The sequence below is a fragment of the Haematobia irritans genome, chromosome 2 (genome assembly GCF_050003625.1).
Source record: "Haematobia irritans isolate KBUSLIRL chromosome 2, ASM5000362v1, whole genome shotgun sequence".
NCBI classification, from domain to species: Eukaryota; Metazoa; Arthropoda; class Insecta; order Diptera; family Muscidae; genus Haematobia; species Haematobia irritans.
This window is the reverse complement of record NC_134398.1, coordinates 203,928,869-203,954,118: the sequence shown is the minus strand read 5'-3', so window position 1 is coordinate 203,954,118 and position 25,250 is coordinate 203,928,869. Positions and strand designations below refer to the sequence as shown.

At 28.9% G+C, this 25,250-nt stretch overlaps 1 protein-coding gene across 3 annotated transcripts in view; it reads left to right on the top strand.

Annotated features, from left to right (window-relative positions):
• The first annotated feature begins 1,051 nt into the window (after positions 1-1,051).
• The window catches only part of MESR3 (misexpression suppressor of ras 3), a 370,784-nt gene continuing 346,585 nt past the window's right edge, over positions 1,052-25,250 (top strand). For 2 of the 3 annotated variants that reach the window (XM_075297236.1, XM_075297233.1), the window contains exon 1: positions 1,053-2,113. The gene's annotated coding sequence lies outside the window, so the exon portion shown is untranslated. Of the gene's footprint in view, positions 2,114-25,250 lie in introns of all 3 variants that reach the window. The other variant, XM_075297235.1, reaches the window with a different exon arrangement.

Genomic DNA, 25,250 nt, shown 5'->3' with positions numbered 1-25,250 from the left:
TAACACGCAACTAAAATTTTTTCAGTTTAATATTTTTGTTAACTGACAGCTAAAGCCTAACAGAGATACATGAAAATTGCCGTTAAACGAATAACATTAATATAATCACATTCTAATGCTCATTGTAGAACACAAAGATTATAAACTTGAGGAAGATAGGAAATTGGCTTGCGTCATACCATTAACACGCAACTAAAATTTTTTCAGTTTAATATTTTTGTTAACTGACAGCTAAAGCCTAACAGAGATACATGAAAATTGCCGTTAAACGAATAACATTAATATAATTACTTTCTAATGCTCATTGTAGAACACAAAGATTATAAACTTGAGGAAGATAGTAAATTGGCTTGCGACATACGAAATGTTGCATTTGCCATGTTAGTTCAATACATGTTTGTAATCTTTTAGTTGTTTTTATTTTTTAAATGAAAAATTTAATTTTCTTAATGAAACAATGTTAAATTTTAGGCAACAACAAAGAAAAAATTAAATTTTCCCTTTTATAGAAATTTATTTCGTGCACTTAATTTCTTTCTATTTGCATTATAACGCTATTTCAATACTTGTCGTATACGCGTTTGGTTCGAGTATTAAACTAATGCGGTAAATGGTTCGATCTCCTCAGTAGCCAATTTCCTATTTTCCTACAATTTATAATCTTTGATTGTGGAACACGCCTAATATTAATTCCATGTGATCAAACATAAACACAACATGTTCGACACTAATCTGTGGCATTTGTATATATCGTAATTGAGCGATTTTGAGACTCTTTGTTTTAGTTTATTCTCTTTTGGAAATGCGCGCCAATATAAAATCAACTCATTCTCAGTGAGTCAGTTACAGTCACAATAACAAAACACTCAATAGCTCCAAAGCATTCTCTTGTTCATTAAATTCAAATTCTCCCCAAGAGTTTGTCTCTCTTTGCTTCTTTGAAGCATGTGGATGCGTTGGTGGGGTTTCAGTTATACTAGGTCCAAATGAGTAATGTGTTTGTTACTGCTGCTGCTGCTGCTTGTCTTGCTCTATGTCTTTTTTGCATGCATTAATAACTTCATTCTGTTACGGTATTTCAGACGTGTTAGACGTAACGACGTACGTGATTGTTGTTTCACGCTTAAAACAAATTCTCGTTCGATAATATATACTCGTGGTAATTTATACTCGACACTGTTGCAAAATAATGCAAAATATTAATAACACAACAACAACAACAAAGTGTTAAAGAAAATTGCAGTTTATGAAGTTATCCATATACATCCAATCTAATTGGTGTTGAAGTGTTGTATGTAACGGTATTCTGAGTTTTTGAGTGTGAAGAGTGTAATTGCTATACATTTTACTATTTTATCAAAAAAAAAACACATCCACAGAAGAAACGAAAAGAGCAGTAAAATAACAAATAACAAAAAACATTAAATATTAATTTTAAATTTCGGTGTTGAAAAAAAAATAATTGGTGATATAAAATAAAATCAGAAAAGTTAAAGAATTTGATATAAAAAAATGCACTAAAAACACGCGATAACATATAAATAGGTGTCAAATTTCATTACAAAAATTGTCATACATTCCCCAAGTGTTTAGCAATTTAGAAATTCTTTTCTAAACAAAAGTGGTTTCCCATAGTAACGGATTTATTTGGATTAACTATTTCTTCAATCAACTCAACCCAATAGGCAGTCATCATTCTTCTGCTAATAGTCAACATTTAACCTTTACCCCCACCACCCATCAATATTAGAGCAGTTCTTTTTCAACAGCACTAAAAACCAAAATATCTCCATTTCAAACATATACACCTTCACTGAGTAAAGCATCACCAACCACAACAATAACAACAACGTTGTCTCTAGCAAGTACTTTTTGACAGTGAAATGAAAAAGTGTTAGATTCTCATATTGTTATTGTAATTCATTTGCATTGCATGAATATTTGAGTTTGTGTGTGTGTGCGTGTGTTATTGGGGCTAACACAAAGAGTCAGAGAGCACGAGTGTAAATTACAACAAAGTAAACTTCAATTATTTTTAGTCAATTACTGTACTCTTCTTCTTCATCTTTGTCGTCTTTGCACTGTTTGAGTTGCAGAATTTAATCCATAAAAGGTGAGTACAAAGCACGTTTGGAGTTTATGGTAGCATTAACACTACAAATTGTTGGTCGATTTGTATGTAAACGTTGTGTTTTGTGGCATTGTGTGTATGTGATATGTAATTGCGGTGGGTTGCTGATTTTTGTTGCCCACCCTAGGAAGGGTGATGAATAGATTGGAGTTTAGGGAATTTACTTTTCGTAATCCATGCTGCTTTTACTTAAACACAAAGTCAAAAGGGATTTATAAACTTTGGTGTATATTAAAGTTGAGACATACATAGCTCTACAGCTCATTCTTTTGTCTAAATCAACTGCTGAAATTTTGTCAGCCTCTTGGATTATTAGGGATGCCAATGGAGATTTTCTTTGCAACATCAAAATATAGGGGTTTGGAATAAATTTCAGTTCTATTAAATAAAAATAAATAAATTAATAAAAATAGATATAAATATAAAAGATATAAATAAATTAATTAATAAAATAAAAAAAAAATCAATAACTCCTAGCTTTATAAATTGAAAAAAAAAATAAAATTCAGCTCTATTAAATTTAGAAAACTTGCATCAAATTCTATGAAATACTATGAAAATTTTATTTGATGAACAAATAAAATAAACTGGATTTATTTTAAATTAGAAGGAGCAGAAGAGATAGGGCTTGCGTTAAAAGTATGGGTCTTATTTTTTTAATATTTCCTATTTTCCAAAATTATTGAAAAAAAAAACGGAGTTCGGTTATTCGAAATTCGAAATTTTCTATTTTGTTTTCAATTTGCCCAAACCCAGTTAAACATTTTAAAACCAAAACAAAAAATTAAATTACTGAAAATGGGTTTGAAAGACTTATTTTATTGTAAAATAGAAACAACTCCTTGTAATACAATGAACATTTTAAAATAAAGCAAATGAGTAAAGTAAAAAGTCGGGCGGGGCCGACTATATCATATCCTAAATCACCCCCACTGAATTAGAAAACATAAGGTTTTGTTGGGTATCATTGAAATAGGGTTAGGAGATAAAGTGTATTTCAATATTTAAGAAAATTAAAGGGTACATGTTTATGGGAGTTTTATCACAATCTGAACATATATGTCTGATACTATATATATTGTTGTAGCTATAGTTCATTTTCAACCTACAGAGTTAGTATACAACTAATATTGAGTTCATTATTAAAAAAGAGGAAATTGCTCAATTAATGTGGGTAATCCAAATTCGTGAAAATCGGTCAATCGGATAATACATAAAAATTTGACACTTGAGTAGCATAAGATAAGAGTATTATGGCCAAATTTGGGAAAATCGAGCGATGTATATATATGGGAGCTACATCTAAATCTGAACCAATTTCGATGATACTTTGCAGGTTTGGTTGGTATTACAGGAGGTTACCTTGCGCTAAATTTGAGTAAGATCGGTTAATAAATAAGGATTTTATTGTAAATTTGCAAAATCGGGCGATACATATATATGGGAACTATAGCTAAATCTGAACTGATTTCGATGAATTTGTGCACATATAGTAAATACCATAGAAAATTTGATTTGGCCAAATTTGAGAAAATCGGCCGATACATATATATTGGAGCTATATCTAAATCTGAACCGATATCCATGGTTTTTTGCACGTATACTAAGTACTGTAGAAAATTATATTGTGTCAACTTTGAGTAAGATCGGTTGATAAATAGGGGACTTATGACCAAATTTGTGAAAATCGGGCAATACATATATATGGGATCTATATCTAAATCTGAACCGATTTCGATGACATTTAAAGGGTGGCCAATTAGATTACTCGGTTAGTAAATAAGATCAATCTGACCCCATTTATCGAAATCGGGCGATACATATATATGGGAGCTATATCTGAATTTAATCCGATTTTTTACAAATTCAATAGCGTTCCTCCTAGTGCCAAAAACTGCAATATACCAAATTTCATCAATCAATCGGTTAATAGTTGGGACCGGAATCCTGCGAACAACTAATACATGGACAGACGGACGGACTCCAAGGGCTAGATCGACTCAGGATGTGATTCTGAGTCGATCGGTACATATTTTATGGGGTCTAAAATCAATATTTCTGGTAGGCACATTTTTTGGCAGATCAAAGTTATTATACCCTGACCACTATGTGGTTTAGGGTATAATAATGAGTTTTAACCGAAAATGCCTATTTTTTCGCTATCCGGTCTCGGTTATTATAATGGAATCTGATTAATCGGTTTCGGTTTTGCACAAACTTGGTACTGTAGAAATTTAATTTCGCCAATATTTTCTATAAAAATTAGAAACAAAAAATTTCCATAGAAAAAAAATGAAAAATTTTTCCATAGAAATACAATTTTCACAACATTTTCTATAGAAATTAAATTTTGACAAAATTTTCTATAGAAATAAAATTTTGAGACAATTTTCTATTGGAATAAAATTTTGACAAAATTTTCTATGGAAATAAATTTTTGACAAAATTTTCCATAAAAATAAAATTTCCACAAAATTTTCTATGGAAATAAGTTTTAATAAAATTCTCTACAGAAATAAAATTTTGACAACATTTTCTATAGAAATACAATTTGACAAAATTTTCTATAGAAATAAAATTTTGAGACAATTTTCTATAAAAATAAAATTTTGACAAAATTTTCTATAGAAATAAAATTTTAACAAAACTTTCTATAGAAAAAAAATTTAACAAAATTTTCTATAGAAATAAAATTTGATAAAATATTCTATAGAAATAAAATTTTAACAAAATTTTCGATAGAAATAAAATTTTGAAAAATTTTCTACAGAAATAAAATTTTAACAAAATTGTCGATAGAAATAAAATTTTGACAAAATTTTCTATAGAAAAAAATTTTTGACAAAATTTTCCATAAAAATAAAATTTCGACAAAATTTTCTATGGAAATAAGTTTTGATAAAATCCTCTATAGATATAAAATTTTGACAAAATTTTCTATAGAAATAAAATTTTGACAAAATTTTCTATAGAAATAAAATTTTGACAAAATTTTCTATAGAAATAAAATTTTGACAAAATTTTCTGCAGAAATAAAATTTTGACAAAATTTTCTATAGAAATAAAATTTTGACGAAATTTCCTCTAGAAATAAAATTTGGCAAAATTTTCTATAGAAATAAAATTTTGAGACAATTTTCTATTGAAATAAAATTTTGACAAAATTTTCTACAGAAATAAAATTTTAACAAAACTTTTTATAGAAATCAAAATTTTGACAAAATTTTCGATAGAAATAAAATTTTGACAACATTTTCTATAGAAATAAAATTTTGAAAAAATTTTCTATAGAAATAAAATTTTGACAAAATTTTCTATAGAAATAAAATTTTGACAAAATTTTCTATAGAAATAAAATTTTGACAAACTTTTCTATAGTAATAAAATTTTGAGCCAATTTTTTATTAAAATAAAATTTTTACAAAATTTTCTATAGAACTAAAATTTTGACAAAATTTTCTATAGAAATAAAATTTTGACAAAATTTTCTATAGAAATAAAATTTTGAGAAAATTTTCTATAGAAATAAAATTTTGAGAAAATTTTCTATAGAAATAAAATTTTGAGAAAATTTTCTATAGAAATAAAATTTTGAGACAATTTTCTATTAAAATAAAATTTTGAGACAATTTTCTATTAAAATAAAATTTTGACAAAATTTTCTTTAGTAATAAAATTTTGAGACAATTTTCTATTAAAATAAAATTTTGACAACATTTTCTATAGAAATAAAATTTTGACAAACTTTTCTATAGTAATAAAATTTTGAGTCAATTTTCTATCAAAATAATTTTTTTTACAAAATTTTCTATAGAAATAAAATTTTGACAAAATTGTCTATAGAAATAAAATTTTGACAAAATGTTCTATAGAAATAATATTTTGTCAAAATTTTCTATAGAAATAAAATTTTGATAAAATTTCCTATAGAAATAAAATTTTGACGAAATTTTCTATAGAAATAAAATTTTGACAAAATTTTCTATAAAAATAAAATTTTGACAAAACTTTCTATAGAACTAATTTTTTTTTAATATCCATCTTAATGTAAATTCTTCAAAAATTTATCGAAATAAAAATCCATTGTAAATGTATCTGTAGACTTAAGTTTGTTTGCATGTGGGAGTAAATGTTTCAAAAAAATCCCCATAGTCATCCCTTAATGGGATAATGCTTTATAGACTTTACAAAGCTGACATACTGCGAGTTGGGTGTCCTTAAGCGCCTTCGAAAGGTGGATGAAAAATGACTATGACATGAAATTTTGCTTACATTGTAATTGGATAATCCCTTTCTTCTACGTCTTGACTTGACTCTCTCTGAGGTGTAACTGAAGTTGATGATACAGAGCAGTGAGTGGGTTTTTGGTGTCATTTTATTTCTAGAGAGTATGAACGTAGCGATGTGAGATTCGTTGACTTCAATTTTCAAAAGGATTTTTTAGGTGTTAGGGTTCAAATAATCAAATTGCCAGATTTTACGGTTATTTGCCGAGCTGCAAATTAGGGTTAAATTACTGTCATTTGTGTCTCCATATTCTAATTGAATTTTTGGAAGATTAGAAAAGCTTAAGGTGCTATGGCATTTAGGGTGAATGGTTGAACCAGGTTAAAGAAATGGGGGATTTCTTTGAATTACAAGTGAGTGAGCATTTTGGGTCAGCTAAGACATGATAGTATGGTGAACTATTAAATGTCTTGGTGTTGTTGTTTCTGTAGAAGTGGGTGGTATTAAAAAAACTAATTTAGTTCTAATTGCATTTCAAGACATTTTAACTAAATTATTTTGTTGTGTAATACCATAAAATTACAAACAAACTAATTTTTAAACGAGACTTTTAGTGATAAGCGTGGCGGCTTATGATTTTTTACGATTTTAACCAAGTTCATGATTTCTAAGATAAATTTTTGTTGATGATAAGTACTCGCAAAGGTTCTGAAAGAAAGTGTTATACAAACGTTTCATATACTGCCCTAAATATGAATTGTATCTTTATTCTATTTTTCTGCGAAATTTAGACAAAAGTTAATATATTTTGCTTCAAAATTTTCTTCTAAATTAGTTTTTATAACATTTTTTGTTAACTTAGCAACACTAAATATATAACTTTATGAATTTTTTATCCACTCTATTTTTCTATGCCAACACATCCAACATCCCATTTATGGGGTTTTGATCACGGTTGCCACTTGAGCCAAACATAATCTAGCAAAATTTAGAGAACATTTTACCAAAAAACTAACAAACAAAATATACTCTTTTGATAAATTTTATTTCTATAGAAAATTTAGCCAAAATTATATTTCTATATACAATTTTGTCAAGATTTTATTTCTACAGAAAATATGGCAAAATTTTATTTCTATAGAAAATATTGTCACAAATTTAGTCATATAGAAAATTTTGTCAAAATTTTATCTCTAGAGAAAATTTGGCAACATTTTATTTCTTTGGGGGAAATTTGTCAAAATGTTATTTCTATAGAAAATTTTGTAAAAAAAAAATATTTCTATACAAAATGTTGTCAAAATTTAGTTTAGGTTAGGTTAGGTTAGGTGGCAGCCCGATGTATCATGCTCCTTAGACTATTCAGTCCATTGTGATACCACATTGGTGAACTTCTCTCTGAGTGCTGCCCGATTCCATGTTAAGCTCAATGACAAGGGACCTCCTTTTTATAGCCGAGTCCGAACGGCGTTCCACATTGCAGTGAAACCACTTAGAGAAGCTTTGTAACCCTCAGAAATGTCACCAGCATTACTGAGGTGTGATAATCCATCGCTGAAAAACTTTTTGGTGTTCGGTCGAAGCAGGAATCGAACCCACGACCTTGTGTAGGCAAAGCGGTCATGCTAAGCATTGCACGACGGTGGCTCTCTTTAGTTCTAGTCAATGCATGGTTTTAAGCTGAAATCAAAAACAACAGTAATGATTGAAGAATAAACCAACAATAACAAACAAAACGAATGAAGATAGAGGAAGCATGCTGAAAAACAAACCCAGCCAACTGCACGCAAATCGATGGTTTGACTTTGGCAAAGGCAAAGTCGTCTATCAAAAACCTTTTTTTTCTGGAGGTTCAAGTGTAGTTCACTTTGGGTTTAGTGAATTACCCAAATTTATTCTGATAATTGGTTGATAGTTTTGCTGCATGTAGAGGATGCTGATGAGGAATGTGGTAATTCCGAAACAGCTGTCAATCCATCCGTCCTGCAGTCTATATGGCTTTGCCCAAATAAATTTGAGAAGCATTCTTTTCCCCCGTTGGTTAAGCTTCACTTGTAGTTCAGTCAATGCATGGTTTTAAGCTTAAATGAAAAACAACAAAAATTTTTTTTCTATAGAAAATTTTGTTAACATTTTATTTCTGTAGAAAATGTTGTCAAAATTGTATGTCTATAGAAAATTTGGCAAAATTTTATTTCTATAGAAAATTTTGTCACAAATTTAGTTCTATAGAAAATTTTGTTAAAATTTTATTTCTATAGAAAATTTTGTCAAAATTTTGTTGTTATAGAAAATTTTGTCAACATTTTATTTCTACAGATAATTTTGTGATAATTTAATTTCTATAGAAAATTTTGTCAAAATTTTATTTTTATAGAAAATTTTATAGAAAATTTTATATCTTTTTATTTTTTCTATATAAAATTTTATTTTTATAGAAAATTTTATCAACATTTTATTTCTATAGAAAATTTTGTGAAAATTTTATTTTTTAGAAAATTTTATCAAAATTTTATTTCTATAGAAAATTTTGTCAAAATTTTATTTCTATAGAAAATTTTGTCAAAATTTTATTTCTATAGAAAATTTTATGAAAATTTTATTTCTATAGAAAATTTTGTGAAAATTTTATTTCTACAGAAAATTTTGTCCAAATTTTATTTCTACAGAAAATTTTGTCAAAATTTTATTTCTGAAACAAAAAAAATAAAAATATTTCTATACAAATTTGTGAAGTACCTCTTAGTTGGAGAGGAATATTTTGTAAAATCTACCAAAGTATCAAGAATTCTACCAATCTACCAAACAGTAAAAAAATGGACCATGTTTGATAGAGTTCTACCAACTGTGGCAACCGTGGATTTGATTTAGGATTTGGATGAAATTTTTGATTTTTTGAGAGTGGTCACGAATTAACCTACACTTGTAGTTTAGTCAATGCATGGTTTTAAGCTGAAATGAAAAACAGCAAAAAATTTATTTCTATAGAAAATTTTGTTAAAATTTTATTTCTGTAGAAAATGTTGTCAAAATTTTCTTTCTATAGAAAATTTGGCAAAATTTTATTTCTATAGAAAATTTTGTCACAAATTTAGTTCTATAGAAAATTTTGTCAAAATTTTATTTCTATAGAAAATTTTGTCAAATTTTATTTTTATAGAAAATTTTGTCAACATTTTATTTCTATGGAAAATTTTGCGAAAATTTTATTTCTATAGAAAATTTTGTCAAAATTTTATTTCTATATACAATTTTGTCAAAATTTTATTTCTATAGAAAAATTTATCAAAATTTTATATCTTTTTATTTTTTTTTCTATATAAAATTTTATTTCTATAAAAAATTTTGTGAAAATTTAATTTCTATAGAAAATTTTGTCAAAATTATATTTCTTTAGAAAATTTTTTCAAAATTTTATTTCTATAGAAAATTTTGTCAAAATTTTATTTTTAACATATATACAATTTTGTCAAAATTTTATTTCTATATACAATTTTGTCAAAATTTTTATTTCTATAGAACATTTTGTGAAAATTTTATTTCTATATACAATTTTGTCAACATTTTATTTCTATAGAAAAATTTGTGAAAATTGTGTTTTTATAGAAAATTTTGTCAAAATTTTATTTCTATAGAATGTGTTGTAAAAATTTTATTTCTAAAAGAAATGTTGTCAAAATTTTATTTCTAAAATAAAACAAAAAAAAATAAATAAAAATATTTCTATAAAAATTTGTGAAGTACCTCTTAGTTGGAGAGGAATATTTTGTAAAATCTACCAAAGTATCAAGAATTCTACCAATCTACCAAACAGTAAAAAATGGACAATTTTTGATAGAGTTCTACCAACTGTGGCAACCGTGGATTTGATTTAGGATTTGGATGGAATTTTTAATTTTTTTGAAAGTGGTCACGAATTAACCTCCTTTTCTCTCTAGGATATGCTTAGTTTGCGGAACATTTTTCTTACTTTAAAGACATACGACTTTAATGTAAAGAGGCAAATTGCAAAGTTTCGTGTCCTACACTTAATGATAAAAATGTTTAAAAAGAAAGATAAACTATCTTTCATTCAAAATTTCACAATTTTAAAGAAATTTGTGTAAATTGCATGTATGCGGCCTAGTCTTTCATATTAGTTCATTATTTTTTCAGTGTAGATTAAAATTATTATGGAAATAATTTTCGTTTTTATTGTTAGAGATTTCACTCCGATCATTATTTTATCCCAGCTTTTATATTTGCTAATATTTAATAGGTAATTTGTCCAATTTTATTTATATGTACAATATAGTTTTACCCAATATAGTCAATATTTTATAAACACCGCTCTATAATGAATATTATGAATTGGTTTTTGTTTATTAAAAATTTTTCGCCAAAAATATATCATATAAACGTGCTATAAATGGTTCGATAAGCTTATCTTTATTATAATTCTACATCGAAATTTATCTAAATTTATGTGTTTCGGTCAAATTGTATTCTAGTCTTACGTAGTTCGTTTTTTTTTTTTTTTTTATCGAAGACCAACTTTTTCTTTTTGTTACCATTTCAATGACATCACAAAAAAAATAGTGCTAAAAATCTTTAAATGCCGCTTACATAAGATACTGAAAACTTGATTCTGTTCTGTTTGATTCTCAAATGCTCTTTTGTGGCTTACACCAAACGAAGAACAAGACTCAAATACCCCACGGAAACAACGAAACTCCAGCGATAAACCGGTTAAGGTGAAAAGGTTGACTTCAAGATGGAGAGATAGAAAGAATTTTTCATTTTTTTAACATAAACAAAAGAGCAAAACAAACTTCACACATGACCAAAACTTCAAATCTGGTTAAGAAGTTAGGAAATCTTTTGGATACTGGAGAGCTGGTTTTATGGTTAATGGGATGTGTGAGAGTGTATGTGTGTATAAAGCAAAATAATTTTTTTTATGTTTGAGTGAAATTTGTTTGAATTCGAAATAAAAATATTAAATATAAAATAAATAATTGGTATGAATTAAATTAAAATGAAATAAAATTAAACTAAATCCTATTATTAAGTCCTATTAAATTTAAATAAAATAAAATAATTTGAATTAAATTTAATTTTAATGTAAATGTATTAAATTTAATTAAATAAATTATAAATTAAACTGAAATAAAATAAATTGAAATGATATTAGATTAAATAAAAATATAATTAAAAACAAGTATATACGGCCGTAAGTTCGGCCAGGCCGAATCTTGTATACCTTCCACCATGGATTGCGTAGAAACTTCTACGAAAGACTGCCATCCACAATCGAATTAATTGGGTTGTGGTATTTTAAAACTTCTTAACATCGTTTTCTAAATTGTTAGTTAGTCCATATCTGGTATATATTAGACATAAAATGTATGTATAGGTAAGTTTACAAATAATTACGAATCGATATGGACTTTTGCACGGTACGTAGAGAGCCAGAATTGAAATATGGGGGTCACTTATATGTGGGGATTTATATTTTGTGTGACTGGGGGCTATATATAACTTTAGACCGATATGGACCTAGTTAGGCATGGTTGTTAACGGCCATATACGAGCACAATGTACCAAATTTCAATTCCTCCAAGTGGCATCAAAACCAAATCTCGGGATCGGGGTATATATGATTATGGACTGATATGGACCACTTTTGGCATGGTTGTTAAATATCATATACTACCACCACGTACCAAATTTCAACCAGATCGGATGATTTTTGCTTCTCCGAAAGGCACCGGGGGTCAAATCTGGTGATCGGTTTATATGGGGGCTATATATAATTATGGACTGATATGAACCAATTCCTGCATGGTTGTTGAATACCATATACTAACATCACGTACCAAATTTCAACCGAATCGGATGAATTTTGCTCTTCCAAGGGGCTCCGGAGGTCAAATCTGGGGATCGGTTTATATGGGGGCTATATATATAATTATGGACCGAATTCGACCAATTTTTGTATTGGGCCATATATTAACACCACGTACCAAATTTCAACTGAATCAGAGGAATTTTTGTCTTCCAAGAGGCTCCGGAGGTCTAATCTGGTGATCGGATTATATGGGGGCTATATATATTTATGGACCTATGTGGACCAATTTTTGCATGGTCATTAGAGACCACATACTAACACCATGTACCAAATTTCAGCCGGATCGAATGAAATTAGCTTCTCTTAAAGGCTCCGCAAGCCAAATCGAGGGATCGGTTTATATGGGGGCTATATATAATTATGGACCGATTTCGACCAATTTTTGTATTGGTGTTTGAGGCCATATATTAACACCACGTACCAAATTTCAACTGAATCAGAGGAATTTTGGTCTTCCAAGAGGCTCCGGAGGTCTAATCTGGTGATCGGATTATATGGGGGCTATATATAATTATGGACCTATGTGGACCAATTTTTGCATGGTCATTAGAGACCATATACTAACACCATGTACCAAATTTCAGCCGGATCGAATGAAATTAGCTTCTCTTAGAGGCTCCGCAAGCCAAATCGGGGGATCGGTTTATGTGGGGGCTATATATAATTATGGACCGATGTGGACCAATTTTTGCATGGTTTTTAGAGATCATATGCTGACAACATGTACCAAATTTCAGCCGAAGCGAATGAAATTAGCTTCTCTTAGAGGCTCCGTAAGCCAAATCGGGGGATCGGTTTATGTGGGGGCTATATGTAATTATGGCCCGATATTGACCAATTTTTGCATGGTTTTTAGAGACCATATACTAACACCATGTACCAAATTTCATCCGGATCGGATGAAATTTGGTTCTCTTAGAGGCTTCGCAAGCCAAATCGAGGAATCGGTTTATATGGGGGCTATATATAATTATGGGCCGATTTCGACCAATTTTTGCATGGTTTTTAGAGACCATATAGTAACACCATGTACCAAATTTCAACCGGATCGGATGAAAGTTGCTTCTCTTAGAGGCTCCGCAAGCCAAATCTGGGGATCGGTTTATATGGGGGCTATATATAATTATGGACCGATGTGGACCAATTTTTGCATGGTTGTTAGAGACCATATACTAACACCATGTACAAAATTTCAGCCGGATCGGATGAAAATTACTTCTCTTAGAGGATCGGCAAGCCAAATTTGGGGGTCCGTTTATATGGGGGCTATACGTAAAAGTGGACCGATATGGCCAATTTGATATACCATCCGACCTACATCAATAACAACTACGTGTGCCAAGTTTCAAGTCGATAGCTTGTTTCGTTCGGAATAGAGGTGTGCGCGTGACTGAAATTTCACGTACATTCACGAAACAAAATGTTTATTCACGCACGCTCACGCACGATACGTGTTGTAGCCAATCCAACTCACGCACATTCACGAAATGAAAGCCAGTACTCACGCACGCTCACGCACGAACTATTTTTAAAGACTCACGTTCACGTACGATTCACGACAATTCTCGTGATTCACGATAAATTCACGAACCTCACGACATTTTCCAAACGGAAATCTGCAAAGGTAAAAAACTTCAAAAATAGAATATGGTTCGAGAGATAAATTAATTTCAGTTAAAATACGAGTATGAATTAAATCTTGATTTTTTTCGGGAGCGTGATTCTGCAGAAATTTTATTCACGCACATTCACGAACCGATTTGATTTCTCACGCCCGTGTCACGAGAATTTCGTGTCACGCGCAAACCTCTAGTTCGGAAGTTAGCGTAATTTCAACAGACGGACGGACGGACGGACATGCTGAGATCGACTCAGAATTTCACCACGACCCAGAATATATATACTTTATGGGGTCTTAGAGCAATATTTCGATGTGTTACAAACGGAATGACAAAGTTAATATACCCCCATCCTATGGTGGAGGGTATAAAATTCCACAAAATCAATTGATCTAATTAATTTTTAATTGAAATTTCTTCAATCACAGAAATGATGGTATCAATCACCAACTTCAATTAACTATTAATGAAAAATGCCTTTATCATTTTGGTTATAATGCAAAATTCATTTATCATTTTTTTGTGTGTGCAGGAATAACATAAAATTAAACTTAATCATATTAGTTTATATCAAGTGTATATTGAAATAATTTTAATTTAATTTAAATAAATTCCAAATAAAATACAATGATATTAGATTAAATAAATATAATTTAATTTAAATGAATTCTATTTAACTTAAATAATTTTATTGAACTCGGTAAAATTAATTTAATGTGCTATACATTTTCTTTATTTTTGCTTTAGTATCCTTCCTTCATTTCTATGATCCATATTAATTTCGAATTTCATTTTCAAGAGGACCGGCCATTAAGATTTCATAAATTCATATGTCGCCTGATATTAATCTTTTGCTATTTTTTTTTTTTTGGAAACCCATCATGTGTTTATCTTGAGATCAAATAAATACCCGTTTTTGTTTTGTTATCAAATCTTTATAATCCTTAGTATATATTTAATCTATATTTTTGTGTGTTGATGTCCTTAAGAAAATATCATTACCATTTCCAATGGAAAATAAACATGGCAATGGTTGTTTGTCCAAATGTTGGTTGCTTTCTTATCATATCGAAAGCCTTACCAGCAATGGCATGGTACACAACACATGTCCTGGCAATAAGGTCACTTAACAGTAGTAGAATGAGAAAATTCCATGAAAATAGATATCTAAACGACAACAGAATTTTTGTGTGTGTTGGGGGGGGAAAGTCTTAGGAAAATGTAACAAAACCTCTCAACACTATACATTTTTACGATTCAAATTTTATCTGCTACAAAATAACTTGTCTACCGAGGCCGTCTCCTTGTTCAAAGCTAATTTTTAATAAATTCTGAATCAACCATTGTACCATTAATGCCACTTTATTTGAGTGTGGCAACATATTTTCCCTTTGGTAAATATTTTGATATCCATTCCCTTTCCTTTTCCTTCCTTTCTCATTGTTCAATTGTCCCTATGCCCCTTAGTTTCGTGGTCATGCTTAAAATGTAACGATTTAGTTGGGCCATTTTCATATAAACAGCAAATAGTATTGTTTCATTTTTTTTCTTACTGATTTCCATGGGCTTTAGTTTCTTTTCTTTCTACCAATTCGTGGGGTTTATTGTCATTATCATATTTGCGGTCAAATGGTAGCACAACAAATATATATTAGCTATTGTGTTTTGTGGCTTATTCGGCTTTGAAAATTTCGCCTAAAAATAAAATCTATAACAATGACGGTTTTCTCGTTGTGCTCCAGATGTTGCAAGGGTATTTTTTTCTGGGTTGAAATATTAAATATAAATAAAAAAACAGACTTCGTATAGCCATATGTTCAATGTAGTTTTTAATATAGAATAGTTGAGAAAAAACATCATAATTCAATGACCGTTATGGTTTCAGCCATAAAATCATATGTGACCCACGTTGGGCGCCAGTAAAAACTTTTACTTGTGTAAGGTCTGTTTAACAAGAATCTAATTCGAATTCTTTAAATTATTAAAAATTTATGCATTCCTGCTTTTTTCTCACCACGTTGGGCGCCAAATTTTGAAATTACCAACTGTTTTGGGTTTCAATCAAAATTTCTAATATCCTCTTTCGCCATTCGAAAATAACAACATGTTTTTCCGATGGTCCCATGAACAAATGCTTCAGTGCTCTATATTTCATTTTCCCTTCCTGATATTCTTCCTTTTAACTGCATTAAATTTCGTGGTCATGCTTGAAATGTAAAACTTTTGTTCGGAGATTTTCGCACAAGCCAAAAATTTTCCTTTTGTTTTTTTTTTTGTATATACTTGGCAAGCAGTCTTTTCGTTTCGTCTCATTTACTTTTTGACTTTCGTTTTTATTTTTGTGGTCAAATTGTGGTAAAAACGGATTTTGTTCATAGTCTGTGGTTTATTCTTTTGTAATATGGTTTTTGGTTTTAAATATGAGAATGGTCCCAAAACTGAAAACACCAAACTAAGTGCCAACAACCAACTACATCCCAATGAACTTTGACTTCCACAATAAAACCACAACAATAACACGTGGCCATAACTTAATAAAAAGGAAACCAAAAACAAATGCCCTATATTTTGCTTGATTTTTAGTAAAAATTAAACGAGGTAACATTTGTAGGGGGAAGAAGAAGTTATTTGGGAAAAATGTCATTTATAAATAAATAGATTATTTGGCGCCCTATCTAAGAGCTACAAATAAATATAAACAACGAATATTAAATTATAACGTTTCCAATTGAAGGTTATAAGTTGCTTATATTTTTTTAAGAACTATTGAAGATTTTTTTCGGTCATTTAATAATTTGAATGCCATTTCAAAATAAACGAAATCTTTAAATGAGAAATTCTTCACGTTGGGCGCCAAGTTTTGAATTTTACGAATATACGGTATAATTTATAATCCATACGACCAGTGCAATGAATCGTGTGATCTTACTTTGCACTTAGGGAGCTATATCTAAATCTGAACTTATTTCCTCCAAAATCAATAGGATTTTACTCCGACCCAAAATACATACTTGTGCCAAATTGGACTAAAACTGCGACCTAGACTTTGATCCCAAAAATGTGTTCGAAGCATGGTTGCCACAGTTGGTAGAATTCTACCAAAACTGGTAGATTTTTTACTGTTTGGTAGATTGGTAGAATTGTTTACGTTTTGATGATTTTGCAAAATATTCCTCTCCAACGAAGAAGTACTTCATAAATGTTTTATAGAAATAAAGTTTTGATAAAATTTTGACAAAATTTTCTATAGATAAATTTTGACATAATGTTCCATAGAAATAATGTTTTCAAAAAAAAAAAATTTATAGAAAAAATTTTCTATAGAAATAGAATTTTGACAAAAATTTGCATAGAAATAAAATTTTGACAAAATTTTCTATAGAAATAAAATTTTTACAAAATTTTCTATAGAAATATAATTTTTACAAAAATTTCTATAGAAATAAAATTTTGACAAAAATTTCCATAGAAATAAAATTTTGACAAAAATTTCTATAGAAATAAAATTTTGAAAAAAAAAAAATTATAGACATAAAATTTTGACAAATTTTGACAAATTTTGTTTTAGACATAAAATTTTGACAAATTTTTTTGGAAGTAAAAGTTTGACATTATTTTCTATAGAAATAAAATTTTGGTAAAATTTTCTATAAAAATAAAATTTTGACAAAATTTTCTCTAGAAATGAAATTTTGACAAAAATTTCATTAGAAATAAAATTTTAACAAAAATTTCTATAGAAATTTTATTTTAGACTTAAATTTTGACAACATTTTTTTGGAAGTAAAAGTTTGACATTATTTTCTATAGAAATAAAATTTTGGCAAAATTTTCTATAAAAATAAAATTTTGACAAAATTTTCTCTAGAAATGAAATTTTGACAAAAATTTCATTAGAAATAAAATTTTAACAAAAATTTCTATAGAAATTTTATTTTAGACTTAAATGTTGACAATTTTTTTTTAGAAGTAAAAGTTTGACATCATTTTCTATAGAAATAAAATTTTGACATCATTTTCTATAGAAATAAAATTTTGGCAAAAGTTTCTGTAAAAATAACATTTTGACAAAATTTTCTGTAGCAATGAAATTTTGACAAAATTTTCTATAGAAACAAAATTTTGACAAAAATTTCTATAAAAATAAAATTTTTACAAAATTTTCCATAGAAATACAATTTTGACAAAAATTTATATGGAAATAAAATTTTGACAACATTTTTATAAAATTTTCCATTGAAATACAATTTTGACAACAATTTCCATAAAAATAAAATTTTGACAAAAATTCCTATAGAAATAATTTTTTTTAATCAATGTTGTTGTTTTTGCTCTCAGCTTAAAACCATGCATTGACTACACTACAAGTGTAGCTTAACCAACAGAGCAAAAGTATGCTTGTCAAATTTATTTGGGAAAAGCTCTATAGACTGCAAGTTGGTTGGATGGACGCACGTTTCGGAATTACCACATTCCTCATCAGCATCCTCTACTTGCAGCAAAACTATCAACCAATTATCAGAATAAATTCAGGCAGTTCACTAAACCCATGTTTGTACGAATTTATTTCGGCATAAGGCGGCTATCTTTTAAACCTTTTTTCGGATGGTTGAAGTGTGCTTCATTTTTGGGTTTAGTGAACTGCCTGAATTAACAAATTTTGTTTTAGACATAAAATTTTGACAAAATTTTTTTTTAGAAGTAAAAGTTTGACATCATTTTCTATAGAAATAAAATTTTGTCAAAATTTTCTATATAAATAGGTTAGGTTAGGTTAGGTGGCAGCCCGATGTATCAGGCTCACTTAGACTATTCAGTCCATTGTGATACCACATTGGTGAACTTCTCTCTTATCACTGAGTGCTGCCCAATTCCATGTTAAGCTCAATGACAAGGGACCTCCTTTCTATAGCCGACTCCGAACGGCGTTCCACAATGCAGTGAAACCACTTAGAGAAGCTTTGAAACCCTCAGAAATGTCACCAGCATTACTGAGGTGGGATAATCCACCGCTGAAAAACTTTTTGGTGTTCGGTCGAAGCAGGAACCGAACCCACGACCTTGTGTATGCAAGGCGGGCATGCTAAACATTGCACCACGGACCACAAATAAAATTTTGGCAAAATATTATATAAAAAAAAATTTGACAAAATTTTCTATAAAAATAAAATTTTGACAAAATTTTCCATAGAAATGAAATTTTGACAAAATTTTCTATAGAAATAAAATTTTTACAAAATTTTCTATAGAAATAAAATTTTTACAAAAATTTCCATAGAAATAAAATTTTGACAAAATTTCCATAGAAATACAATTTTGACAAAATTTTCTATAGAAATTTTGTTTTAGACATATGAAATAAAATTTTTACAAAAATTTCCATAGAAATAAAATTTTGACAAAAATTTCCATAGAAATAAAATTTTGACAAAATTTTCTATAGAAATAAAATTTTTACTAAATTTTCTATAGAAATAAAATTGTGCCAAAATTTCCATAGAAATAAAATTTTGACAAAAATTTCTATAGAAATTTTGTTTTAGACATAAAATTTTGACAAAAATTTTTATAGAAATAAAATTTTGATAAAAAATTCCATAGAAATAAAATTTTGACAACATTTTCTCTAGAAATGAAATTTTGACAAAATTTTTTATAGAAATAAAATTTTTACAAAATTTTCCATAGAGATACAATTTTGACAAAAATGTCCATAGACATAAAATTTTGACAAAATTTTCTATGGAAATAAAATTTTGACAAAATTTTCTATAGAAAAAAATTTTTGACAAAATTTCCTATAGAAATAAATTTGTGACAAAATTTTCTATAGAAATAAAATTTTGTCAACATTTTCTTTAAAAAAAAATTTTTTGTTTGTTTTGTTTTTTATTTTGATTTGTTCTTCAATCATTTTTGTTGTTTTGATTTTAGCTTAAAGCCAACCAGAGGAAAAGTACTTTTGTCAAATTTATTTGGGCAAATCCCTATAGACTGCAAGATGGTTGGATGGATGGCTGTTTCAGAATAACTACATGCCTCATGAGCATCCTATTCAACAACAACAATAACCGCCCTCGTTGCAGTCGGGTCTATGGCCCGGGGCGGACACAGGGTTTTCATCCCTGTCCAAGGACTGCAAACCCCATTTGGAGTATGCTTATTTCCCGAAAACTCGAAAATACCAATTCCAAAGGGCTACAGCAACAACAATAATGAAATAAAATTAAAAAAAAAATAAAATTTTTACAAAATTTACTATAGAAATAATTTTTGTTTTTTTTTTCCTAATAAAAAATATTTATTTTTTTAAATCAAGAATAAATTTTCTATAGAAATAAAATTTTTACAAAATTTTCTATGGAAATAAAATTTTAACAAAATATTCTATAGAAATAAAATTTTTACAAAATTTTCTATAGAAATTTTTTATTGGAATAAAATGTTGAAAACATTTTATCTAGAAATAAAATTTTGACCAAATTTTGTATAGAATTAAAATTTTGACAAAATTTTCTATAGAAATAAAATTTTGTCAACATTTTCTATAGAAATAAAATTTTGTCAAAATTTTCTATAGAAATAACATTTTGTCAAAATTTTCTAGAGAAATTAAATGTTGACAACATTTGCTACAAATATAAAATTTTAACAAAATTTTCTATAGAAATACAATTTTGACAAAAATGTCCATAGAAATAAATTTTTTACAAAATTTTCTATAGAAATAAAATTTTAAATTTTTTATAGAAATACATTTTTTACTAAATTTTTTTATTGGAATAAAATGTTGAAAACATTTTCTCTAGAAATAAAATTTTGACCAAATTTTGTATAGAATTAATATTTTGACAAAATTTTCTATAGAAATAAAATTTTGTCTACATTTTCTATAGAAATAAAATTTTGTCAAAATTTTCTATAGAAATAAAATTTTGTCAAAATTTTCAATAGAAATAAAATGTTGACAACATTTGCTACAGATATAAAATTTTAACAAAATTTTCTATAGAAATACAATTTTGACAAAATTTTCTATAGAAATACAATTTTGACAAAAATTTCCATAGAAATAAAATTTTGACAAAAATTTCCATAGAAATAAAATTTTGACAAAAATTTTCATAGAAAAGAAAATAGTGACAAAAATTTTCATAGAAAAGAAAATTTTGATAAAATTTTCTATGGAAATAAAATTTTGACAAAATTTTCTATAGAAATAAAATTTTGACAAAATTTTCTGTAGAAATAAAAGTGTGACAAAATTTTCTGTAGAAATAAAAGTTTGACAAAATGTTCTATAGAAATATAATTTTAACAAAATTTTCTATACATATAAAACGTTGAAAAAAATTTCTATAGAAATACGATTTTGCCAAAAAAAAGTAAAATTTTGACAAAATATTGTATAGAAGTAAAATTTTGGCAAAATTTTCTATAGACATAAAATTATTTGTTTGATAGTTTTTTTTTTTTGGTAAAATTTTCTCCAAATTTTGGTAGATTATTTTAAGCTCGATTTACAACCGTGGTTCGAAGACATTCAAACGGACATGGCTAGATCGACTTAGGTGCCGGACTTGAGAATTATTGACAAAGACACCATGTCTCCTTCTCGTTTACCCATAGCACTCTGTTCCAGAGTGTGGCGCAATGTATGTATAATAAAATAAAGACTATAAAAAAACTTCGCAACGTTGGGCGCCAAATTTTTTACTTAAAAGAGATCCAAAGATTTTGACCTTCTCTTAAGAATTTTTGTATTGATCCCGAGCCAAAGATGCGGCTTCTTTAAAATAAAGACTAATTAAATCTAGAATAAATAATTCAGGGAGCCACCGTGGTGCAATGGTACACAAGGTCGTGGGTTCGATTCCTGCTTCCACCGAACACCAAAAAGTTTTTCAGCGGTGGATTATCCCACCTCAATAATGCTGGTGATATTTCCGAGAGTTTCAAACTTTGGTTTCACTGCAATGTGGAATCCGTTCGGACTCTTAACATGGAATCGGGCAGCACTCAGTGATAGGAGAGAAGTTCACCAATGTGGTATCACAATGGACTGAATAGTCTAAGTGAGCCTGATACGTCGGGCTGCCACCTAACCTAACCTAAGGTAGAGTGGAGAACAAGAATCCTTATATGGAAAATACGCTACGTTGGGCGCCAAACTTTATATATACTGAAAATTATTTTTGTGAAATAAATGGAGTAAGATCTTCAATTAATACGATCTGTATTGTACTACATTGGGCGTTTTTTATTTTAATTTTTTTATAACTAGCATAAGTTTAATTTGCACCACGTTGGGTGCCATCTATGGTATTTAATATTATCAGTTAAGGTACACGACGAGTAATCCCCATAAAGGAAACTTACATTTACTTATCAACCTAACCTTTTATTTGATATTCAACTGAATGGAAGAATTTCCACTTAAAAATCTGAATCTTATCCCCTTTTCCTTTCCTGCTTTTCTTTTCTTGGCAATTCAAAAGAAAAACAGGAACAATTCCTTTCACTTTTGTTCCTTTTGCAAAGGACATTTTCCTACAGCGACCGTTTAATTTTCTGTTATTTCAACACTTGCCCCTTATTTTTGTTGTTTTGCTTATTTTCTACCCTAATTTTATACTAAAGGGTGATTTGTTAAGAGCTTGATAACTTTTTTTAAAAAAAAAACGCATAAAATTTGCAAAATCTCATCGGTTCTTTATTTGAAACGTTAGATTGGTCCATGACATTTACTTTTTGAAGATAATTTCATTTAAATGTTGACCGCGGCTGCGTCTTAGGTGGTCCATTCGGAAAGTCCAATTTTGGGCAACTTTTTCGAGCATTTCGGCCGGAATAGCCCGAATTTTTCGGAAATGTTGTCTTCCAAAGCTGGAATAGTTGCTGGCTTATTTCTGTAGACTTTAGACTTGACGTAGCCCCACAAAAAATAGTCTAAAGGCGTCAAATCGCATGATCTTGGTGGCCAACTTACCGGTCCATTTCTTGAGATGAATTGTTCTCCGAAGTATTCCCTCAAAATGGCCATAGAATCGCGAGCTGTGTGGCATGTAGCGCCATCTTGTTGAAACCACATGTCAACCAAGTTCAGTTCTTCCATTTTTGGCAACAAAAAGTTTGTTAGCATCGAACGATAGCGATCGCCATTCACCGTAACGTTGCGTCCAACAGCATCTTTGAAAAAATACGGTCCAATGATTCCACCAGCGTACAAACCACACCAAACAGTGCATTTTTCGGGATGCATGGGCAGTTCTTGAACGGCTTCTGGTTGCTCTTCACTCCAAATGCGGCAATTTTGCTTATTTACGTAGCCATTCAACCAGAAATGAGCCTCATCGCTGAACAAAATTTGTCGATAAAAAAGCGGATTTTCTGCCAACTTTTCTAGGGCCCATTCACTGAAAATTCGACGTTGTGGCAGATCGTAAGTCTATTCATGATGAAATGTCAAAGCATACTGAGCATCTTTCTCTTTGACACCATGTCTGAAATCCCACGTGATCTGTCAAATACTAATGCATGTAAATCCTAACCCCAAAAGAATCACCCTTTACAAGTGGGAAATAAAATCGATTACAAACGGGAGGCCAAAAACTTCTATGCATTATCATAAAAAAAAGAAACTTCAGCATATACTTTCTTTGACCTATTCCTGTTAGTATTATGGTCTATTTTATAGATACCGTCTCCTCCTGCCACTCAAGTTTTTTTTTTGATGGCAAAGACTCTCAAATTTTAACGGAAACAAAAAGGAAACATTGAAGGATACCCATAACTTTGGCCATAGATTTAAATGTATTTTTGTAAATGATTCTATGAAGATGGGGGGATGTCAAATGCAAGCTGACGAAAGAGGGAACACACTGTGGTAAGATATTTTATTTAATTTAAATAAAATTTAATCGAAATGGAATGAATATTGAAATGAAACGAATTGAAATGAAGCGAAATGAAATGAAATTCGTTTCATTTTCATTCCACTGTGCGCATTGTCCTTGGGTGGGCTTCTTGTTTTGTTTAGCTTGAAATGAAATTCAAGAACAATTTTAATATTAAACACACAACGAAATAGTCTTAATGTGCGGTTCTAGGAAAGTTGGTTACAGGTTTCCAATTTTTTTTTATACTCTCCACCATAGGATGGGGGGTATATTAACTTTGTCATTCCGTTTGTAACACATCGAAATATTGCTCTAAGACTCCATAAAGCATATATATTCTGGATCGTGGTGAAATTCTGAGTCGATCTAAGCATGTCCGTCCGTCCGACTGTTGAAATCACGCTAACTTCCGAACGAAGCAAACTATCGACTTGAAACTTGGAACAAGTAGCTGTTATTGATGTAGGTCGAATGGTATTGCAAATGGGCCATATCGGATCACTTTTAGGTATAGCCCCCATATAAGCCGACGCTCAGATTTGGCTTGCGGAGCCTCTTGGAGGAGCAAAATTCATCCGATCCGGTTGAAATTTGATACATGGTGTTAGTATATGGTCTCTAACAACTATGCAAAAATTGGTTCATACCGGTCTTAATTATATATAACCCCCATTTAAACCGATCCCCAGATTTGACCTCCGGAGCTATTGGGGGAACAAAATTCATCCGACCCGGTTGAAATTTAGTACGTGGTGAAACTTGGTACATTGCGCTAGTATATGGCCGCTAACAACCATGCCAAAATTGGTCCATATCGGTCTATAGTTATTATAGTCGATTCCCAAAAATAATCTACCAAAATTTTATTTCTATAGAAAATTTTGTCAACATTTTATTACTTTATTTTTATTACTTTAGAAACTTTTGTCAAGATTTTATTTCTATAGAAAATTTTGTCAAATTTTATTTCTATAAAAAATTTTGTTAAAATTTTATTACTATACAAAATTGTGTCAAAAATTTATTTCTATAGAAAATTTTGTCAAAATTTTATTCGTATAAAAAATTTTGTCAAAATTTTATTACTATAGAAAATTTTTTCAAAATTTTATTGCTATAGAAAATTTTGTCAAGATTTTATTTCTATAGAAAATTTTGTCAAAATTTTATTTCTAGAGAAACTTTTTCAAAATTGTATTTCTATAGAAAATTTTGTCAAGATTTTATTTCTATAGAAAATTTGGTCAAAATTTTATTTCTATAGAAAATTTTGTCAAAATTTTATTTTTATAGAAAATTTTGTCAAAATTTTATTTCTATAGAAAATTTTGTCAAAATTTTATTTTTATAGAAAATTTTGTCAAAATTTTATTTCTATAGAAAATTTTGTCAAAATTTTATTGCTATAGAAAATTTTGTCAAGATTTTATTTCTATAGAAAATTTTGTCAAAATTTTATTTCTAGAGAAACTTTTTCAAAATTG